This window comes from Oncorhynchus gorbuscha, linkage group LG10 (assembly GCF_021184085.1).
Source record: "Oncorhynchus gorbuscha isolate QuinsamMale2020 ecotype Even-year linkage group LG10, OgorEven_v1.0, whole genome shotgun sequence".
In the NCBI taxonomy this organism is placed as follows: domain Eukaryota; kingdom Metazoa; phylum Chordata; class Actinopteri; order Salmoniformes; family Salmonidae; genus Oncorhynchus; species Oncorhynchus gorbuscha.
The window spans coordinates 42,924,368-42,932,828 of NC_060182.1; positions in this window are offsets into that span (position 1 = coordinate 42,924,368).

An 8,461-nucleotide genomic window follows, 5' to 3' on the forward strand; every position below is an offset into this window, starting at 1 on the left:
CCTGAGGAGAGGAGTTGGGTTCTTTCTCGGGACGTGCTGGACCGTTTGTTGATCTATGATTTCCTCCGTTGCCGCCAGGGTTCCTCCTCGAGTGCGCCAGGAGGCGCTCGGTGAGTGGGGGGGTACTGTCATGTTTTGTCATATATTGTCATGTCTTGTCCTTGTGCTTCCCCTTCTGTTCGTTTCCCCCTGCTGGTCTTATTAGGTTCTTTCCCTCTTTCTATCCCTCTCTCTCCCCCTCCCTCTCTCCCTCTCTCTCTCTCTCTCTCTATCGTTCCGTTCCTGCTCCCAGCTGTTCTTCATTCTCCTAACTACCTCATTTACTCTTTCACACCTGTCCCCTATTTTGCCCTCTGATTAGAGTCCCTATTTCTCCCTCTGTTTTCCGCTTCTGTCCTTGTCGGATCATTGTTTGATGTTTGCTGTGCTGTGTTCTTGTTCCGTCGTGTTTTTGCCTTCTTCAGATGCTGCGTGTGAGCAGGTGTCTATGTCAGCTACGGCCTGTGCCTTCCCGAAGCGACCTGCAGTCTGTAGTCGCGTCTCCAGTTGTTCCTCTCTACTGACGAGAGGATTTCAGTTTTCCTGTTAGTATTTTCCTGAGATAATTTCCAGGATTATCGTTTTTGTTAAAGACTGGAATAAAGACTCTGTTTCTGTTAAGTCGCTTTTGGGTCCTCATTCACCAGCATAACACAGATTGCATAGTGGAGAAGGTACGGTGGGATTCGAAATGGTCAGTGATCTGTTTGTTAACCCGGCTTTTGAAGATTTTAGAAAGGCAGGGCAGGATGGATATAGGTCTTTGGCAGTTTGGGTCTAGAGTCTCCCCCTTTGAAGAAGGGGATGACCATGGCAGCTTTCCAATCTTTGGGGTTCTCAGACGATACGAAAGAGAGGTTGAATAGGCTAGTAATAGGTGTTGCAACAATTTTGGCAAATAATTTCAGAAAGAGAGGGTCCAGATTGTCTAGCCCAGCTGATTTGTAGGGATCCAGATGTTGAAGCTCTTTCAGAACATCAGCTGTCTAGATTTGGATGAATGGAGAAGCGGGGGGACTTGGGCAAGTTGCTGCAGGGGTTGCTGAGATGTTGGCCGAGGTAGGGGTAGCCAGGTGGAAAGCATGGCTAGCTGTAGAAGAATGCTTATTGAAATGATAGATTATTGTAGATTTATTGGTGGTGACAATGTTTCCTATCCTCAGTGCAATGGGCAGCTGGGAAGAGGTGCTCTCATTCTCCATGGACTTTACAGTGTCCCAAACCTTTTTGGAATTAGTGCTACAGGATGCAAATTTCTGTTTGAAAAAGCTTGCCTTCGCTTTCCTAACTGACTGAGTATATTTGTTCCTGACTACCCTGAAAGGTTGCATATCGCGGTAGCTATCCGATGCTGATGCTGATGCAGAACGCCACAGGATGATCTTGTGCTGGTCGAGGGCAGTCAAGTCTGGGGTGGACCAAGAGCCGTATCGCTTCTTAGTTCTACATTTTTTGAACAGGGCATGCTTATTTAAGATGGTGAGGAATGCACTTTTAAAGAGCAACCAGGCATCCTCTACTGACTGGATGAGGTCAATATCCTTCCAGGATACCCGGGGCCAGGTCGATTAGAAAGGCCTGCTCGCTGAAGTGTTGGTTCTTTGTAAAAAATGTGGGGCTGAAAACACTGCCCTGAATGACGTGTCACCAAATGCATGAGAGATATGCAATATTTTACCATTTCAATGAATAATAGGCTGCAAGGGATTTGGAGTGGTTGGATGTCATTGTATAATACTTTGTTGTGGTTGCTTGCTCCCATCTAGAATCAATGGAGAGTCTTCAAAGCCACTGGGAGAGAACGGACCGCTTAAGACCAAACAACAAATGTTTTGTGATTTGGTCTCCTTCAAAGTCTGCTTTCCCCAAAGGGCTGCCAGTTAGCTGGCAGAGTTTGGGAGTTGACAATGCCTTGCTTTCACGTTGTGTCCTTTTGTCTACTTCGCTATGTTTGTTGTCTTTGCTCTCTCATGCTTTGACTTTATTCTGGACAATCAGGAACCTACTGTAGTATTTGATTTTGGGCATAAGACAAGAAGTATACTGTAAAGATGGTGATAACATTTCTGTGTCTCAGGCGTTCCCTTATGGTTTCAGGTGTTGCTGTCAGATACACACTGAGTGTACAAAACATTAGGAACACCTGATCTTTCCATGACAGACTGACCAGGTGAATCCAGGTAAAAGCTGTGATCCCTTATTGATGTCACTTGTTAAATCCACTTCAATCAATGTAGATGAAGGGGGCAAGACAGGTCAAAGAAGGATTTTTAAGCTTTGAGACAGTTGAGACATGGATTGTGGATGTTCACCATTCAAAGGAGGAATGGGCAAGACAAAATATTTAAGTGCCTTTGAACGAGGTATGGTAGTATGTGCCAGGAACACTGGTTTGAGTGTGTCAAGAACTGCAACAGTTTCCTGTGTCTATCAAGAATGGTCCAGCACATCAAAGGACAGCCAGCCAACTTGACACAACTGTCGAAAGCATTGGAGTCAACATGACAGCATCCCTGTGGAATGCTTTCAACACCTTGTAGAGTCCATGCTCTGACAAATTGAGGCTGTTCTGAGGGCACAGGGGGGTGAAACTCAATATTAGGAAGGTGTTCCTAATCTTTTGTCAACTCAGTTTAGATATTTCAGCTGTAATTAAAAAAAACATGTATTTAACCTTTATTTAACTAGGCAAGTCAATTAATAACAAATTCTTCTTTACAATGAAGGCCTACCCCGGCCATAGCCTAACCCGGGATACACTGGGCCAATTGTGCACCGCCCTAAGGGACTCCCAATCACGGCTAGGGTCTGTAGTGACTAAGATGCAGTGCCTTAGACTGCTGCGCCACTCGGGAGCCCAATGAGTGATGTAATACAATCTCTGTGGCTGAGATATAACTCTCTATTTCCGAGTCTTCGATGAATGAATACTGGAGGATGATGCGGAAGACTGGAGGATGATACCTCATCTCTTTCTATAACTACTAGACATTACTACACTCCAAGAGTAAGTAACTACAGTACCGGCCGGATCAGCAAGCTCCCCATATCAGAGGCGGGTCGTGTGCTATCAGCTGTATGTTATGCCCTCTCTCTCTTTCCAGGAATCCACCTGACACCATGAACAGAATGTTCCTAAGCACACTGAATATTAGGGGGGCTCCTGTACAGTCCTTTAGTTGATGAGGGTTGGGCAGAGCCCCAGATGGTTTGGAATTACCAAGGAACTCAATTTAGCCCGTAATAGTTTTTTTTTTTACACAGTCTTTACCACCATTATTCTTTTCCTCCTATTCATCGTAACATTTAATCATGGTGTATTCTGGTCAGTTGGGACAGAGGCCATTTTACCACTAAATGTCTTCTTTACCTTTCTTTTTTATAAATTTCCCACATTTAACCAATGTGTCTTAACATTAACAAAAATTTGAATTCAAAACAGAAAGTAATGAATCATAACTGCGGTTATTCAACGTTTTTTCCATGTCCTTTCAACTATAAAAAACAAACAATGTGATGACGTTGAATTGGCGTGGAAAATGTATTGAATTTGCAAAAAGTTAACACACAGGCATTTTGTCTTTTTTTTCACCCAACTTTTAACCTAAATCCAATGTCATGGTGAAATGTTTTGTTGATTTCACTTTGAATTCACATTAGTTAACACCTGAACCAAATTTAACTCAAAAGTAGACATTGTACTGACATTTGTTCCCAGTGGAAGAACTATTTAATTATTTTTTTAAATCATACTATTCAGGTTTCTATTTATGACAAGGGTTCAATATTTCTCTCTGCTTTAGCCCCGCAGCTAAAGATGCCCTCTAAGAGCACTCATCTCTGTCCCTCTCTTTCTGTCTATCTCCTTCTCTCTTAAACACAAATGCACACACACACACACTATAAAAAAGCACACGTGCACCATTATACTTGGCAACAGTTATTTATAAATGACCTAGACTACCTGAATTCCACTGCAGATGGGACATCTGCTCCTACACCGTCCAATCCTCCTAAAATAAAGACTCATTAATCAGACAGCAGTTGACTTTGGAAAGCCAAGGTGATATGCTTCCTGATTTATCACACTCTCGTGCACAGGTTGCCTTGTGGCTCATTAGCACGCCACCACAGTCCAAATCTAAACCCAGCACTGGAATATATTATGTGAGCTCCATTTCTATTTCACTCACAGCAGTTTAATTGTGTGGTTAATCAACTACATACAGTGTTTCAATGAACGATCCATCTGTAACAGCATTATACTGATACATTTCAGACTGGGCATGAAGCATCTGATACACTAAAATGAGTACTAATTATATGAGAGAAGCAACAGCTGTGTATATTGCCATTCAAATCATGCCATTGATGTAGAAGGGTCATTCCACCAATTAGGTGCCTTTTGAAAAGTGTAATAAAGAGCTTACTCTCAACCTAATAATAAATAAATAAAAAACGTTTTCCCATCTGAATCCCCTTGTGACAGGGGGAATGGAAGCTTGTTGTGTGCAACAGGGATTGGCAATCTTCACAAATAAATAAGGAATTGTAAAAATATTTTGAGCCTGTCTATCTATGGGTAACAGTGTTGACGTGTTATGCTCAACCTGCTCAGTTTTTCACCACAAAACACCAGAAAATGGCCATAAAGAGTAGAAGCAGCTCACCTGCTTACTCTATGATTTGACTATTAGATGTCAAACAATTGTTTATAAAAAATTTTTTTAGAAGGAATAGTTTCACCATATTAAAATTAGATTTCAGTTCACATAACAGGGTTTACCTTAAAATAAAGAACAGACATAAATGAATCCCTAATCACATGGAATAAATACTCATCTTCAGAAATGACTTTGTTAAAGCAACAAAATAATTTGGGATTTACAATGATGGTGAAACTTGGGAGAAATGTTGGGATTAAGTGGGTTAAAATCTTCCAAGAAGTGACACGGTTGCCTGAGGGACAGATTTATTGAATTCTCCATGTGGTCTATATTAAACAACACTTAGTTTAATATAACATGCTTTTAAAATTCAATATTGGTGCATAATTTCTACATAAAATATCAAAGGACGCAAAAAGCACCCAGAGGTCTCCTATGCCAGGGATCAACACAGTGGTGTCTGAACATCAAGCAGAATGACAACACTCCCTTTGTATAGCCTGAAGACAGGAACAGGGCTGAAGATACTAGGCCTTAAATCAGAATGGCCCCCAAACAGATGTCTTGAATTAAGCCCTCCTGCATCCCAGAATGCCTCTAAACCATAGCGGCTCATAAATCAATGTGGGCTACATAAATAACAGCATCATATAGTCAGGCGTGCTCTCTCTGTTTATACAGAATGACTCAGCAAATGTGTGGCTGGCAAACATGCCTGCAGTGAGACCCATCCAGCCTCCCATTACAGAAGTAGTTAAATGCACATAGGGACAATGAGAGGGAGCATGAGAGAGAGTGGGAGAAAACGACTGAGTGCTCCATGAATGCTTGCCATATGGTGTACATCTTATTCTGGCATTCCTCGACTTTTCCAGCTTCATAAAGTTTCTTGTCTAGCTTTAAAAAAAAAAAGTTTTTCCAACCAACTCACTCGGAAGCAAGGATATCAAACAAGCCTGAAAACAAAAGCTTATTTGAGAAACCAAACGGTCCACTGGAGAGACCCATGGCCATAAAGGGTAATAAGAGCATATCACTGTACCCTTGTGTTGTTTGACTGTTTTCCCCCTGTTGGTAGTGTAACAGCAGATTATGATGAATGCTAAAGATAAAGAGTAGGCGTTACAGTGATAGAAAGCAGGGAGTCACGCAAAAATGGAATGACAACAACATACCTTGCATCAATGACCACTGATTATTTTTGGACAACAAAGCTCTAACTAGACCAAATATGGAAAAAAGGAACACCAAGCATAACTACTTTATGTTTTGGGTTTGGTTTATTTGTAAATGCATCTTAAGTATTCAGACCCCTCTTAACAAAGAAAAATATATCATATCTATATAATATATCATTCATTGTCATTATGTACACTTCTTTACATTTTTACTAGAAATTTACACAATCCCAGAAATGATAAGAATAATATTTCTGTCTTTTAGATGCATCTAGCGACAGTATATACATACATTCATGGGTTAAAATAACACCGTTTAAAAACAAAAAAAGCCTTTCAAATTGAATGAAAGGAATGCATTCCTATAAGCATACTATTCTCCCTATACCTCTTAGGTTCAGATATTGATAATACATAAAGGACATGCCATCAAAGACAGTGCAGTTTTTGCAGAGGGAAAATACTCAAACACAATACAAATACTGTGTTTATAATGGTTTTCGGTTTTCCCCCTACCTAAGCCAATCATGTGTCAGCTGTAGGTAAGGAGGGTAACTACGGCCACGTGCATAGGAGAGATTTCTATGACCATTTACTTTCACGTGTTCAAGAGTAGAGTAACTAATAAATAGCACCATGGAATTCCAGTTCTTATCCACCAAATTCAATCCCTCAGGAGCCTTGGCTTACTTAGCACTGCTATCAATTTGAAGTAGAAGTCACTGTTGGAAGGCTATAGGTTTTCTTTCAGTATCATGTGTTAATGACATGAGGCAGACCATTGTGTTGATATTGAGGAGACTGTGAACTCAGGCGAGTGAAGCTAGAATCCCTAAAAAAAAACATACGTTCAACTCTTTTACTGAAAACAATGATTACACTGAAATTGATTTCATGGATTGGGTCCTTCATTGCTCCTACACCAGCATTGAATGGAACTGTACATTGATCGACTGTCACTGACATACACACATGTTCTGATTGACATGCTCATATTGGCAGGGTAGACATTCAATGCTCATGTGCTGTGGAGATTTTATACAGCCACCAACTAAGTGCTATAATTATGTTCAAATAGATCCTCTGTACTCAGTTGAGATATTGGCCCCAAAGGACATATGGTGCCTTCGGAAAGTATTCAGACCTTCCTCCACATTTTGTTACGTTATTCGAAAAATGTTTTAAAAATAGAATTCCCTCAATCTACACACAATACTCCATAATGACAAAGCAAAATCATGTTAATATTTTTTTTTTAAACGGAAGTATTACATTTACATAAGTATTCAGACCCTTTACTCAGTACTTTGCTAAAGCATCTTCAGCAGCGATTACAGCCTTGAGTGTTCTTGGGTATGACGCTACAAGAATGGCATATGTTCAATCAGTTGCAAGTCTGGGCTCTGGCTGGGCCACTCAAGGACATTCAGAGACTTGACCCAAAGCCACTCCTGTGTTGTTTTGGCTGTGTGCTTAGGGTCGTTGTCCTGTTGGAAAGTAAACCTTAGCTCCCAGTCTGAAGTCCTGAGCGTTCTGGAGCAGTTTTTCACCAAGGATCTCTGTACTTTGCGCCGTTCCTTGATCCTGACTAGTCTCCTAGTACCTGCCACTGAAAAACATCCCCACAGCATGATTCTGCCACCACCATGCTTCACCGTAGTGATGGTGCCAGGTTTCCTCCAGACGTGACGCTTGGCTTTCATGCCAAAGAGTTCAATCTTGGTTTCATCAGACCAGAGAACCTGGTTTCTCATGGTCTGAGAGTCTTTAGGTGGCTTTTGGCAAACTCCTAGTGGGCTGTCATGTGCCTTTTACTGAGGAGTGGCTTCCATCTGGGCTCTCATAAAGGCCTGATTGGTGGAATGCTGCAGAGATGGTTGTCCTTCTGGAAGGTTCTCCCATCCTCAAAGAGGAACTCTAGAGCCTTATCAGAGTGAATATCAGGTTCTTGGTCACCTACCTGACCAAGTCCCTTCTCCCCAGATTGCTCAGTTTGGCCAGGTGGCCAGCTCTAGAAAGAGTCTTGGTGGTTCCAAACTTATTCCATTTAAGAATGATGGAGGCCACTTTGTTCTTGGGGACCTTCAATGCTGCAGAAATGTTGGGGTATCCTTCCCCAGATCTGTGCCTTGACACAATCCTGTCTCGGAGCAAATGTTCCTTCGACCTCATGGTTTGGTTTTTGCTGTGACGTTCACCGTCAACTGTGGACCTTATATAGACAAGTGTGTGCCTTTCCAAATCATGTCCAATCAATTGAATTTACCACAGGTTCACTCTAATCAAGTTGTAGAATAATTTCAAGGATGATCAATGGAAACAGGATGTACCTGAGCTCAATTGTGAATCTCATAGCAAAGGGTCAGAATACTTATGTAAATAAGATATTTCTGTATTTCTACATTTGCAAAAATGTCTAAAAACCTGTTTTCGCTTCGCCATTATGGGGTATTGTGTGTGTGTAGATTTCTGAGGATTTCTTTTTATTTAATCCATTTTAGAATAAGGCAGTAATGTAACAAAATGTGGAAAGAGATCAGGGGGTCTGAATACTTTCCGAAGGCACTGCATAGTTAC